General features: G+C 38.5%; 1 long non-coding RNA gene across 1 annotated transcript in view; it reads left to right on the forward strand.

Annotated features, from left to right (window-relative positions):
• The first annotated feature begins 2,191 nt into the window (after nt 1-2,191).
• The window catches only part of LOC103105911 (uncharacterized), an 83,423-nt gene continuing 70,810 nt past the window's right edge, over nt 2,192-14,804 (forward strand). The window contains exon 1 of the long non-coding RNA XR_470230.3: nt 2,192-2,571. This is a non-coding gene — a long non-coding RNA (uncharacterized LOC103105911). The remainder of the gene's footprint in view (nt 2,572-14,804) is intronic.

The following is a 14,804-nucleotide window of genomic DNA, read 5'->3' on the forward strand; positions in this document are numbered from 1 at the left end:
GAAATTTCACTCGATTAAAGAGCCAGGTCAAGGACAGTTACCTCAGGAAATTCTCCAGCCCCCACCCCAACCCCATCATATTCTTGCAACTTTGATGAATTTATCCCTTTCCTACCATTTTTTTAATTGTTCAGGACTCTATGAACAATGAAATATGCCTTCAGCAGGCCCTGACATATTGGAAGGGATCAGAATCAGAGGGTTTTTTTTTTTAATATAAAAAAGGAAGAAAAAAGACAGAATTGACATTGCTACAGGTCAAAAGCCCTTGGAAATGTTGGATTGATTTGTTTAGACAGTTGTTTGATTTTTCTCTTTTAGTAGAGGGGAAAGGAAAGGAGCAGGGAAGGATTTTTTTCTTTCTTTAAAGCTAGTTCAATGATAGAGGGGGGAAAAGCACCAGGCTTGGCAGAGATTTTTTATTTTTGTTTATTTGATTTATAAGGAGAGGGGAGAAATTCTTCTTTCCAAATGCTTCTTTCATCCAAAGGACTCATGAACTGAAAGTAAATGGGCCCTATAGCTGCCTTGCTTCTTAAACCTGAGGTCTGAAAGCCTCCCCCAGATGGGAAAGAAGTATCTTTGGCTGGTTTCTCCTCGTTGTTGAAGAATAAGCTGGCATTACTCTCCTCTATTAATTTCACTTAGGAAGAAGGGAAGGAGTAGTGAGGGACACACATACACATATAAGAGAAAGGGGGGGCAGAGAGAGAGGGACAGAAAGAGAGAGAGAGGGGCAGAGAGAGATAGAGGAGAGAGACGGGGGGGGGACAGAGAGAGAGGGACAGATAGAGGCAGGGACAGAGAGAGAGAGGAGAGAGACAGAGGGGGGAGACAGAGAGAGAGGGACAGAGAGAGGGGCAGAGAGAGAGAGAGGCAGGGACAGAGGGGGGGGCAGAGAGTGAGAGAGAGGCAGGGACAGAGAGAGAGAGAGAGAGAGGAGAGAGAGACAGAGGGGGAGACAGAGAGAGGCAGGGACAGAGAGAGGAAAAGGGGGGGGTAACGAGTTTTCAAAATCCACAGCTTTTATCAAAGTGCTAATGATTCCCTAACACTTCTTCTTCAACTTCTGCCAATAGGGGTCAAGGCGTTTGCATCAAGTTTACACCCTCAGATAGCAATGAGGGAATAGTGCTAATTTCAACTAGTTAGATCACATAATTCAATTCATTCAACTGGACATTCCTCAGGTCAGAAGGTTCACAGCTTCTTTAGACAAAAGCCTGGGGGGATGAAAGATGGAGAGCCTTCCAGAGATGTAAAAATCTCAGTAGAATCAGTAGAGAGCCCTTCCATCCCCTAATTTTTATAACTGACTATATAGGCTGGGCTCCTTGGATTTCCTACATATTTTAATTTTCTGTAAAAATGCTGTGTGTATTGTTCTAACTAAGGGATCTTGGGAACATCACTTGAAATGCTTTTGGATTCTTTTTCCATAAAAGGGGATAAGGATAATCTTATAATATTATTAGGAAGATCAGTGTGACCACATTTTAAGCAACTTGTATAGGCATGTTGACCTCTTTGGAAGAAAGGTCCTAATAACTCCAGGATGTTGTTATAATGATGAAGACATCTTAAGTGCTTAAAAGAGGGTGTTATAAAGTCTTAGGGCAGTTTAAAGCTTTAATAACTTAAAACTTCACTAAGACTTTTGTGACACCCTTTGTATGTTAGTTAGATCGAATGGAATTTTGGAGGGATCAGTCTAAGAGAGTTTAAAAGAACTGTGTTTGGTGAATTGACTTAAAATCAGATACTATTTTTCTTCAAACTCCCTGGGTTGATCTCTTCTCAGCTCTTTTTAATGGAAAAGACAGGGAAATAGCTGGGGATTTAAACTTCATGTGGTTAAAGATTCCTAAAATGATTTGTAAAAAACATTTTGAGATCCTTACAATCTAAAGCTCTTTACTAGTGAAAACCCAAAGAAATATTCTTTTTAATATGTTTTCTTTTTTAATTATAATTTTGTACATCAACAATCATTTTGATATACAAAGAATAATAAAAAGAATTTTATATGAAACTAAATTGCTATATATATTTTAAAGGGATAATTAAATTTAACACAATTTTAACAAAGCTGTCTTGCTTGTGTCCTCTTCCAAATGGTAATAGGAAAACTACATAGAAGCCAAGAGAAAAATTTATAATAGAACAGGTTAGAGGGCTAAAGGACCGAACCAGAAAATTGTGAATTTTGCGGTATGTTTTCCCCCTGGACCTAAAATAATAAAACTTATACAAGTTGCAGTAATGAAGTTTGAGAATTATCTTCAGTTTTAATTCTTTTTTCTCACTGCAGTACAGTTTTGTTTTCTGATAATAGTGACATGATTTGAGAGGTCAGCAGGAAGTTGTTTTAAATCTTTTTTGTTTTCTCCTTGTTAGTGTGAACATGATTCTACTCTCCTTAATCCTTTTGGGAGAAGAAGAAGGGAGCTGGCAGCACCCAGGGAATTTCAAGGTGGCATCAGGGAACTCTTTTTCACCAAAACAAAAGAAGGCATAAAAATATCCTGCCTGTAAGAAGATGATGAATTTGTTACTTTTCCTCAGTATGAGGTAAGGATTAGAGACCTGAAATCCTCAGACAAAAGGTAACCTCATGAGATGGGGGGATCTTAAGCTTTTCCTTCCCCCTCACTCACTGCACTGAGCTGGGTTCTTCAAGCCAATTGTCAGAGGACAGCAACCTGAGAGAGCCTTTGTTACTGGTTTCTCTGTGTGGTGGAGCACAGGGTCCCTGCAACAAAATTCCTTGTCTTTCTTCCTGCCAGTGTTTTTGTACTTTTTTTTTTTTTGTAAAGCTGCTTGAGTTGATGTCTCAGGTTGTCTGCTTATATTGTTTTAGTCAAACAAAATCCTTAACTAAGCCAGAGATTGAAGGAAATCAGATACTAAGTGTCATTTGGCAAGGTGAGGGACATCCTTTTTAAGAAAGACAGCTGTCTACACTACTTTCCATTACATGCTAGGACAATAATGGGGAATAATTACGTTGCACTATGGGTGCATTTTTGCTCCTATTCGTCCACCATTTTCCTCCCAGAGTTCATCCAGAACAGTTTAAAAAACCATTGCCAACAAAAATTGCTTTTGAAATACCTCATTAACCAAAGAAAAATTAGCAAACATAGGTTAATTGTCTACTATGTACAAATAACTAGCATTTAATTAAGATCTGAAAAGCATTTTGCACATCATCTTATTTGATCTTCAGACAACCCTATGAAACAGGGGTTCTTAATATTCTCTCCATTTTACATATTTGGAAAACTGAGTCAGAGTGATTACTTGATTTGCCCAAAGTCAGAGAATTAGTAGATATCTGAGGCTGATTTTGAACTCAGGTCTTCCTGACTCCAAGTCCAACACTTTGTCTATCCACTGAAATGGGCTAAGAACTTGGGGTGCAAATAAATAGAGCACCATGCCTGTTTTCTCTGAATCTTTAATAAATCTAGTAAATAATCTATTAGAAGGTGATCATTCCATATGTGGATTGGGTAACCTCTTGGGTAGTCTCAGGACCATAAATGCAGTAGAAAGTCACTCAGGGACACTTTCAGGGAAGAAAGAAGTCCTTTTTTTTTGTTTGTTCTCCTTCAACCTTTTCCCAAGAGGCTTTGATTAGTTCAAAGTTTATTCTGTGTCATTGAAACAGGAAAATTTCCACACAAGATTCTACAATAGAATCTCATGGGACAGCTAAATACCATGGGAAAAAAAGATGTCAACCCTATCACCTGGGGAAAAAATAAGCTGCTTTAAGAGAGAAGAGGGGAGAAACCTCATGTTTCTGTAACAAATATTACAGCTTTATTTTAAGATGTTCTTAAGACAGTAAAAAGCCTTCCCTCTGAGGGTAAGATTCTGTCCTGAGAGAATATCTAGCCTCCTTCTAGGCTCAGTACAAGTGTTGCCTCCAATACAAGGCTTGTCCTTTCCTTCTAGTTGTTAGCACCTTCCTCTAAGCTTAGTTCTCATCTACCTAGGACCTGATTATGAAAAACATAATAAACTTTGATACTCAATTCTCAATTATCCATCCTAATAGAGATGAGCTTCCCCAAACCAAAATTACTTTTCAATTACTTTGTAAATATTTGAGACTTTCTTATCATTCTGTATATCATTTAGCTCAAACAGCTTATAAGCTGTTTGAGAAAAGGAGCTATTTTTATGCTTTTGTACTTCTGGCATCCAGTACGATGCTTGGCATATAGTAAGTGCTTAATAAATTCTTTGTTGTCCTTTTCAGATTACCCCAGCATCTTAAATAGATATGTGTATATATACACACACATATATGTCTTAGACAATATAATGTAGAGATTTATGTTATTTTCACATGCATTATATTTTATATACTACCTTTTTATATATCCATATCTATTCAGAGCTATATTTAATGAGAACTATCACAGCAAAATATTTAGGAAACCAGTCAAGGAGCTGGAAGAACTCTATGTGTGATCTGCATGACCTTGTATGAGTCACCTAAACATTCAGTAAGCTCCTTCCTCACATTCCTTCCCCCCTTCCCCCCAATGTTTTAGATGGCTAGAAGTTTCAGAGCTAGAAGAGAAGCTCCCCATACAAATGTAAGCACAGGTTCAGCCTTACCCCAACCAAATAATTATCTGCCACATTAGCTGGTTATGAAGTAAGAGGCAATGTTTTTGTTTTCTTCCTTCCTACACTGGTGGAGACGAGATGACAAACTAATGATGGAATGCATGCTGATTCAATTAGGTCTGGTACTTAGAGCTATCAACACAACACAAGAAATTTTTTAAGCCTTTGTGACTACTTTCCTCATTGCTCATTAAGTGGAATTTGAATATTTCAAATTCAGAGACCCAAAAGATTTTTGTTTTGTTGTCTTTGATAACCATTATGAAGCACAATGGTCTTCTTCTGTCCCTGGGCAGGTAAAGCATAGCTCTTAATTGTGGGAAGCTAGTAGGCATAGCAGATGAAATATTGGACTTGGAGTCCTGAAGACTTGGTTCAAATCCTCTCTCAGATGCCTTGCCCCTTGGACAAGTCATATAGCCTCTCTAAGACTGCTTTAATTATCAGTTAAATGGGGGTAATAATAGCACCTCCCTCTTAGGTTTTTGTGAAGATCAACCAAGAAGAGATATGTACAACACTTAGCAAATGTTAAAGTATATATGTATATCATATATATATATAATTAAATGCTAACTATTATTATTTTCTTATTTAATGAGAGGCATTCCTGTTATGTAACCAGTATAATGAACTTTTCTTTGGTTTTGGTCACTGTTAAAAGGAGGGATTGCATGTCTTATGAGTGATCCATCAGTCATGTCACTTTGACAGATCATTTTCTTTCTCAAGAACTACACAGCATACATTTCGTGCTAGATTCAGATGGATGCATTCCTCTCTGGTTCAGTGTGTCTTTGGTGACATGATGTGCCAGAGAGCCTGCCTGAAGCCAATAATAGGATTTCTCTAGAGGTCTAGAGCACCCCTTAAATGGCATGGGAATTCCACAATGACATCACAGATATACTTCCTGTATAATGGGAGCCATAACCACAGCTTTTTGTTTTGTATTTTTTTTTTGCTACTTGTTGGCTTAGCCTGTAATTCTTGGATATGAGCAGGTGGTGATTCAGATACCTAACAGATTTCCATGCCAAATTAATCCCTACAGCATTAAATAGTTTGAATTTGATTCTATTTGAAATGTTATCTAGATATAGCTCATAGATTGAGATTTAGAATTGGAAGGAACTTTAAGAGGCCATCTAGAATAACCCTTTCATTTTTTTTAAATCCTTACTTTCTGCCTTGGAATCAAAACTAAGCATCGATTCCAAGGTAGAAGGATGGTAAGGGCTAGGCAATTGGGATTAAGTGACTTGTCCATGGTCACCCAGCCAGATTTTAATTTAGGACCTTCTGTCTTCAGGCTTGGCTATTTGTCTGTTGAATCACCTAGCTACTCTTTGTGACTTGGCTTTTAAAACTTATGTTAACCCAGCTCTTTCCTACTTTTCCAGTTTTTTTTAATACTTTATTTCCACTTATTTATTCTATAAAGTAAAGTGACACTATTCTCTTTGTTATTCTTCACACAAGATAAACTCTGTCTCCCAATTGTCACTCATGCCTGTTCCCATGGAATGCTCTCCCTCCTCATCTGTATTTTCTAACTTCTCCAGCTTGCTTCAAGTGTCAGCTAAAATCCCATTCTGGAAGAAGCCTTTACCAGTCAGTACTCCTTATTCTTAGTGCCTTCCCTCTGAGATTGTCTGTCTTGTAAGTGTCTTGTCTATATGTAGGTGTTTGCACATTTTCTCTCCTGTTAGACTATTAGTTCCTTGAGGAAAGGTCTCATTTTTACTTTTCTTTATAGTACTAGTATTTTACAAATAGTAGGAACTTAATAAATTCTTGTTGATGCTTGATCACATGGGTCAATGGGGATATGATTGGGGATGTAGACTCTAGACAATCACCCTAGTGCAAATATCAATAATATGGAAATAGGTCTTGATCAACGATACATGTAAAACCCAGTAGAATTGTGTGTTGGCTATGGGAGGGGGTTGGAGGAGGGTAGGGAAAGAATCATGTAACCATGGAAAAAGTTTTCTTAATCAATTCAATTAAATAAAAAAAATACATTCTTGTCAATTCGACTTTCTTGCTGAAAATGCTTTTGAGAGTAAGCTGGTGGAATTAGGAGAATGGGGTCATTGGAGTTAGAACCCAAATTGGGAACTATCTATTAAACTATTATTTCAAGATTAGAAATAAAGTTCACCCAAATGATTTCAATTTCTCAAATGAAGTATATGATGAAATATATTCATGGAAGGATTTTAAAAATAATTTTCTATTCCTCATTGACCTGGAGAAAACACCATTTCTGCCATTTCCCTCTAAAATACTTCAGTATTTCTGTAGATGTGTTAACATATCAAAAAAGGTATGACTTCAAGTAGTTCAGACTGTAATTCATCCAAGTTTTTTCATTTTGAGAAATTTTTGTCCATGTACTCCCATAAATGTTCTTAGGGGGTTAATTCAGTACTAGAGGCCATGGCCATGAATTTTTAATCTTTGTGTGTATGTGTGTGTGTGTGTGTGTGTGTGTGTGTGTGTGTGTGTGTGTGTTTTATAGACCCCTTTAGAAATCTGGTCAAATTCTATCAGACATGTTTTCCATTGCATAAAATAAAATACAGAGAAGCATAAAGAAAACTAATAATGTTAAGATGTATATTATTTTTCAATTCAAGTTCATGAATCCTATAAAATTAAACACTTGGAGGTCTGTGGCCCCCACGTTGAGAATCCCAGAATTATCTATTATTTTAAATATATATGTATATATATATATATATATTATGTGCCTGAATATCAGCACAGTACTCATGGAATCCATCTTTTATCCATCTTTTATTGTATGATCTTCTCTTACCTTTTCTGATCGTATTTTTCCTGCATAATATCTTTTGTGTCACTCCTAGAGTATGCACTTCCATTTTATTTTGGTAATATGAGGAATCTATATTCTCATCAATGGGCTATTCCCTCCAGTGGTGCAGGTTGCAATCCATTTGTGGGTTCTGTTTTTGTGTGACTATTGTTCATGTCCTTCTGTAAATCCTCCATCCGGGGATCCTCTGCATGTGTTGGGTGGACTCCTCTAAGTTATCTTGTTGTTGCACAGATACTGGTGGAGAATGTAGGCTTTCTATAGATAATTCTTAACTCTGCATAGAGGACTCTCTCACCTCCTGTTCTAATTATATATCATTCTGATGGCCAATAAGCATTTACTAAGGATTCTGTTCCAGGCACTGGACTAAGCATTGAGGGTTCACTAAAAGGTAAAAGACAGTTCTTGATCTCAAGGAACTCATAGTCTCATGGGGAAGACATCACACAAACCACTATGTACAGACAAGTTATATACAGAATAAACTGGAGATAATTAACAGAGAAGAGACAATAGCAATAAAACATATTGGGAAAGGCTTCTTATAGAAGGTAAGATTTCAGCTTAGACTTGAAGGCAAATAAGGAAACCTGGAAGTGGAGATGAGAAGGGAGAACATTCCGGGCATGGAGTGAAAACACCCAGAGTTGGAAGATTGAGTGTTTTGCTCACAAAAGAGCAAGGCACTTAGTGTCATAGAGACATGGTAAGGAGGAAGTATGAAGTTTGGAAAGGTTGAGAGGGCAGGATTTGAAGGCTTCTGAACACTAGAGGACTTTAATTTTGGACCCAGATATAGGAAAGAACTGCTGTTTACTGATGTGGGTATATGAGGCATGGCAGCCAACCCTGGGCTTTAGGAAGATCACAGTGATTCCAAGCGGAGGATGGATTGGAAACAGAGTGTGTGGAGTATTCCTATCTAGAAATATTTTGAAAATATCAATATACAGAGTAATTGCTTAGAAAAATCTATGAATAACATGATCTATAGCTAGAATCTTTGGTATCTGGGACTAGTTTAAAAATAAAAAAAACATGTTCAGGGTAAGTAATATGGAAAATACCTTGAGGGACAACTAGGTAGCTCAATGGATAGAGAGTCAGGCCTAGAGATGGGAGGTTGTAGGTTCAAATATGACCTCAGACACTTCCCAGCTGTGTGACCCCAGGCAAGTTGAACTGCAATGGCCCAGCCCTTACCTTCCTTCTATCTAGGAACCAGGACAAGAAGACAATACTCCAATGTGGATAGAGACAAGACATTGACTTATCTTAGAGAGACAGAAGGAAGGAAAGAAACCAGCATTTTTTAAACCCCCTACTATGTACCAGGTATTGCCTTTAGAACAAAGGACAGAAACACTGAATAGCCAGAAGTCGGTCCTCAGGCATGAACAGATGAGAAAAGAGCAAGGCCAGATGTTCAGGAGCTTGTCTGGGTTCTGGCCAAGGTCCACAAGTGCCATCTAAAGAATTCCTATTCTAACTCATTGTTGTTGCTAAGCAGGTGTTAAACCCAGCGTTTATGCCCTCTAACTTTTGGAGCCTTGAGGCAAAGTTTCAGTTTTCTTGACTTGTGTATATTTCTGGTCACATGATAGCATTTAGCCTAAATTTTAAGGTTGAGCTATTTTGATGACCAGGAAAAAAAGGTGTGAGGACAACCCAATTTGTGAACACCTCCCACCAGGTCAGATTGATAACAATCGCTTTAGGACTTAGATAAATCAAAGGGAGTTTCCAGAGTCACACAGAAGCTTATATGGCACCCAGGGGGATAGATCCAGTAAGCAACAGGAGTCGGGTCTTTAACTTGGGTCTTTTTTTGCCTGTAACTTCTCCATGATGCCTTCATTTCCCATCTTCATTTTACCAATAATGGAACTGTAGCTTGGCAAGGTCACATGACTCACCTAAGCTCACATAAGTCCCAAGTCAGAGCTAGGACTTCAATCTATATCTTCTGATTTATCAGTAGTGCTCTTTGCACTATTAATTTGGGGAGATGAATGTGAAAGGGAGAAGCTCTCCTAAATTTGGTGGCAGGGGCATAATTGGTCAATAAAGTGCAGTCAGTGCCTGTTTTTTTTTTTTTAACTCTTACCTTCTATCTTAGAATCTTCTAAGACAGAAGAGCACTAATGAACTAAGCAATGGGGGTTGTGACTTGCCCAGGGTCACCCAACTAGGAAATATCTACAACCAGATTTGAACCCAGGACCTCCCATCTCTCGCCCTGGCTCTCAATCCACTGAGCCACCCAGCTGCCCCAAGTCAGTGACTTCAGAGGAACATAGACTTTGTCTAGTCCTACTCTCTCTTTTTTACAGATTCAAAAATTCATTTGTCCCTTTACGTGATGTGTATTCCCAGAAGAAGATCAGCTCCTTGAGGACGGGGACAGCCCTATTTTTGTCTTTGTGTCCCTAGTTCCTAAAACGGCCAATGGGAACAGAGTCCGTATTTAATAAATGCTTCCTGAATTGGATTGACTGACGATCTAGAATTTACGGAACTCGAGAGGCTCACGGGGCAGCCCTTAGCAGATTCATTAGCCTAAGTCGCTGCAAAAGAAGACAGTGTGTTTGTCAACAGCAAGCTATTCTGAGGGAAGCAGCCCTGCTGAAAATGGAGGGCTGGTTGTGCGGATGGCTCCTCAGATTCAATCACGCACGGTGTGGTGGGAACACACACCTGTAACGAAGGGACTGAAGTTACCGCGAGGCAATTGCTTTAGGAGCCAAGTGCTTGTCAGTGTATTTAACACTGGTGGAGACTACTTGAAGTCTGGCAAGGATTCCAGGGTCTTGGGGCTGTGTGCTCTCAGCTTTTAAATTGCTTGCCGCTGCTTCCTATGGAAAGGCTTTAACAGAGTTAAGATCTTGGTAATAGACTTTTACTGGCATAATATTGCATACAAGAGTGACAAACTGTGTTAGAAAATGGGCTCAACCTCTCCCAGCAAGGTTCAATGTGTGGCGAGGGAGGAGACTGATGGAAGAATCGTGACTCTTGATGAGTCAAGATCATTTCTGGAAGGAGTTAAAGGAGAATTAAGCATTTCCGAGGAAATGAGTAACCCGTTTCAAGCGGTCTCTCCAGGCTGTCAATTCCTTTAAGTGCTAAGGAGGGGAAATCTGCTCAATTACTTTGTTGGAGAACTTAGAGATATCATAGGCATGATATGAGATTTCCATAGAAGTATTTTACCTCATAGAGGGGAGTCTGGCTTCAAAGAGGGTGGTGGTAGATATATTGGAGAGACAGCAACAAACAATAAAAGATGTACTGGATTTGGAGTCGGAAGACCTGAGTTCAAATCCTGCCCTTGCTCTATGGCATTGGGGAAATCATTTCACTTTGTCTGGGGCTCAGTTCTGAAAGTCATAAAATGAGCGGATGGGGACCTGGAGTTAGATGGTCTCCAGATTAGTTCTAAATCTATGCTATTGAATGGGAGTTCCTTTCTGATGCTTTAGCCTGAGGAATGTAGCCCTACCCTTGAACTCTTGAAAGCCACACACATCCTTGAAAAAAAGTATGATATATAAACATAATATGTGTAACAAGAAATAGAGAATACAAAGAAATATGGAATTGATGCAGAGTCATAGACATGGTCACTACCACCATGTCATTGAAAAGGAAGCCAAGCTCTGAGTAACTGGAAAACTAGTGAAGGTCCCAGAGAACATAATGAAACAATTCCCTCCTCATGGCAGAGAGGTGGGGGACAACTGGGACACAGTTGTGTACTGTCAGATATCATCACTTTGTTACGTGATTTTTTTTGTTTTGTCAGGAGGAAGGGTTCAATCTAGATGGGCTGGTGGTGGTTTCTGGAAATGATAATAATAGAAACAAAGATATTAACAAAGAGCATTGAAATATAAATCATTGCGGGGGGGGGGGGGGGGGCAGCTCTATGCTGTTCAGTGGATAGAGAGCCAAGCCTGGAGTTAGTTAGGAGTTCGAATTTGGTCTCAGACAGTTCTTAGCTGTGTGACTCACTCCCTAGCCCCTACTGCTCTTCTGCCTTGAACCTAAACTTAGTAGTGGATTGAAAGACAGAAGGTAGGATTTTTAAAAAATCAATCATGATGCTAAATAAAGAGGAAAATACTAATCCACCACTTTCAGGTGAGCTATCTTGAGAATTTTTTAAAAAGTTCCTTTTTTAAAGGTGTGAACATGGATAAAGTTGTAAAGTCAATGAACAATAGGCTACAAATCCCCAAATCATATGAACTAAAAATCATGGGAAGAGAACAAGGAAGGTCAAATGAATTTAGGATATTCTTAACTTGGGTGCTTCTTGCCTTGACTCTAAAGAGTCTTTCTGAATTAATTCTGTTTCTACCTCAGGCCCAATATGAGTTTTCCTGTTAATCCTTAGTTGTGATCTGAAGAAGCAACATGTCTCCTTTGTCTCATTTATTGATTATTTATTGAATTAATTCATTAATTGAAATACACTTATTGAAAAGCTACAGTGTGCTAAGAACTATGCTAGAGATGGATATAAATTCAAAGAGTAAAACAATTTCTACTCATAACTTTCCTAGTCTTTTCTCAGCTTAGCAATTGTTGAGTCTTGAGTCAGAGGATCTGGATTCAAATTCCAAATATGTCTCTTAACTATCTGTGCAACCTTGGAAAAGTCACTTAGTTCCTCTGAATCTCAGGGTCCTAATCTGTGTCCTATTCTAGCCAAGAATAGATGCCCTCTAAGGCTCCTTTTCATTTTAGGAACTGAAACAATTAAGTCCCATGCTTTCATTGCAAGGAAAAGAAGTGGGATTTGAATCTAATTCCTCTGACTTACAGGGTTTTTTCTCCATGCCCAGTGGCTTAGTTCCTATTTTTCCCAAGCAGCAAGTCTATTCTGATCTTTAACTTTTACTCAACTAGACTAGTTTTTTAAATGCTCTGGCATGCTTCTCAGTCAAATGCTTATATCAAGCTGCCAAAGTATTTGTTAGTTGGCACTGGGGTCTTGTATTCTTTACTAAGGAATTCTTAAAAGTTAGTCATAGTGTTAGTGAGGCAGCAAGGAGGCACCATGAATAGAGTGCAAGGCCTGGAGTTAGGGAAACTCATCTTCCTGAGTTCAAATCCAGCTTCAGACACTTACTAGCTGCCTGATCCTGGGAAAAGCCATTTAACCCTGTTTTGCCTCAGTTCCTCATCTATAAAATGAGCTGGAGAGTGAAATGGTAAACCACTCCAGGAAATTTCCAAGAAAATCACATCTGAGTCACTAAGAGTTGAACATGACTGAAAAATAACTCAACAACAGCACAGTGTTAGCAGAGAGACTATAACTCTTTCTTTTTTTAAACATTATTTTATTTGGTCATTTCCAAACATTATTCATTGGAAACAAAGATCATTTTCTTTTCCCTCTGACGCATTATTCCACCGGGTATCACACGTGTTCTTGATTCGAACCCATTTCCGTGTTGCTGGTATTTGCATTAGAGTGTTCATTTAGAGTCTCTCTTCAGTTATATCCCCTCCACCCCTGTAGTCAAGCAATTGCTTTTCCTCCGTGTTTTTCCTCCACAGTTTATCCTCTGCTTGTGGATAGTGTTTTTTAGATCCCTGCAGATTGTTCAGGGACATTGCATTGACCCTAATGGAGAAGTCCATTACATTTGATTGTACCACAGTGTATCAGTCTCTGTGTACAATGTTTTCCTGGTTCTGCTCCTCTCGCTCTGCATCACTTCCTGGAGGTTGTTCCAGACTCCATGGAATTCCTCCACTTTATTATTCCTTTGAGCACAATAGTATTCCATCACCAACATATACCACAGTTTGTTCAGCCATTCCCCATGAAGGGCATCCCCTCGTTTTCCAAGTTTTGGCCATCACAAAGAGTGCAGCTATGAATATTCTTCTACAAGTCTTTTTCCTTACTATCTCTTTGGGGTACAAACCAGCAGTGCTATGGCTGGATCAAAGGGCAGACAGTCTTTTATCGCCCTTTGGGCATAGTTCCAAATTGCCCTCCAGAATGGTTGGATCAATTCACAACTCCACCAGCAATGAATTAGTGTCCCTACTTTGCTGCATCCCCTCCAGCATTCATTACTTTCCCCTGCTGTCATGTTAGCCAATCTGCTAGGTGTGAGGTGATACCTCAGAGTTGTTTTGATTTGCATCTCTCTGATTATAAGAGATGTAGAACACTTTTTCATGTGCTTATTAATAGTTTTGATTTCTTTGGCTGAGAACTGCCTGTTCATGTCCCTTGTCCATTTATCAATTGGAGAATGGCTTGATTTTTTGTACAATTGATTTAGCTCTTTGTAAATTTGAGTAATTAAACCTTTGTCAGAGGTTTTTATGAAGATTGCTTCCCAATTTGTTGTTTTCCTTCTGATTTTAGTTACATTGGTTTTGTTTGTACAAAAACTTTTTCATTTGATGTATTCCAAATTATTTATTTTGCATTTTTGACTCTTTCTAAGTCTTGCTTGGTTTTAAAATCTTTCCCTTCCCAAAGGTCTGACATGTATGCTATTCTGTGTTTGCCTAATTTTCTTATAGTTTCCTTCTTTATGTTCAAGTCATTCACCCATTTTGAATTTATCTTGGTGTAGGGTGTGAGGTGTTGATCTAAACCTAATCTTTCCCACACTGTCCTCCAATTTTCCCAGCAGTTTTTATGAAATAGTGGATTTTTGTCCCAAAAGTTGGGTTCTCTGGGTTTGCCGTATACTGTCCTGCTGAGGTCACTTACCCGGAGTCTATTCCATTGATCCTCCTTTCTGTCTCTTAGCCAGTACCAAATTGTTTTGATGACCTCTGCTTTATAATATAGTCTGAGATCTGGGACTGCAAGGCCCCCTTCCTTTGTATTTTTTTTCATTATTTCTCTGGATATCCTTGATTCTTTGTTCTTCCAAATGAACTTTGTTATGGTTTTTTCTAAATCAGTAAAGAAAATTTTTGGAAGTTCCATGGGTATGGCACTAAATAGATAGATAAGTTTGGGTAGGATGGTCATTTTTATTATATTGGCTCATGCTACCCATGAGCAGTTAATGTTTTTCCAATTGTTCAGGTCTAGTTTTAGTGGTATGGAGAGTGTTTTGTAGTTGTGTTCATATAGTTCCTGTGTTTGTCTTGGGAGGTAGATTCCTAAGTATTTAATTTTGTCTAAGGTGATTTTGAATGGGATTTCTCTTTCTAGTTCTTGCTGCTGAACTGGGTTGGAAATATATAGAAATGCTGATGACTTATGTGGGTTTATTTTGTATCCTGCAACTTTGCTAAAGTTGTTGATTATTTCGAC

This window comes from Monodelphis domestica, chromosome 7 (assembly GCF_027887165.1).
Source record: "Monodelphis domestica isolate mMonDom1 chromosome 7, mMonDom1.pri, whole genome shotgun sequence".
NCBI lineage: Eukaryota > Metazoa > Chordata > Mammalia > Didelphimorphia > Didelphidae > Monodelphis > Monodelphis domestica.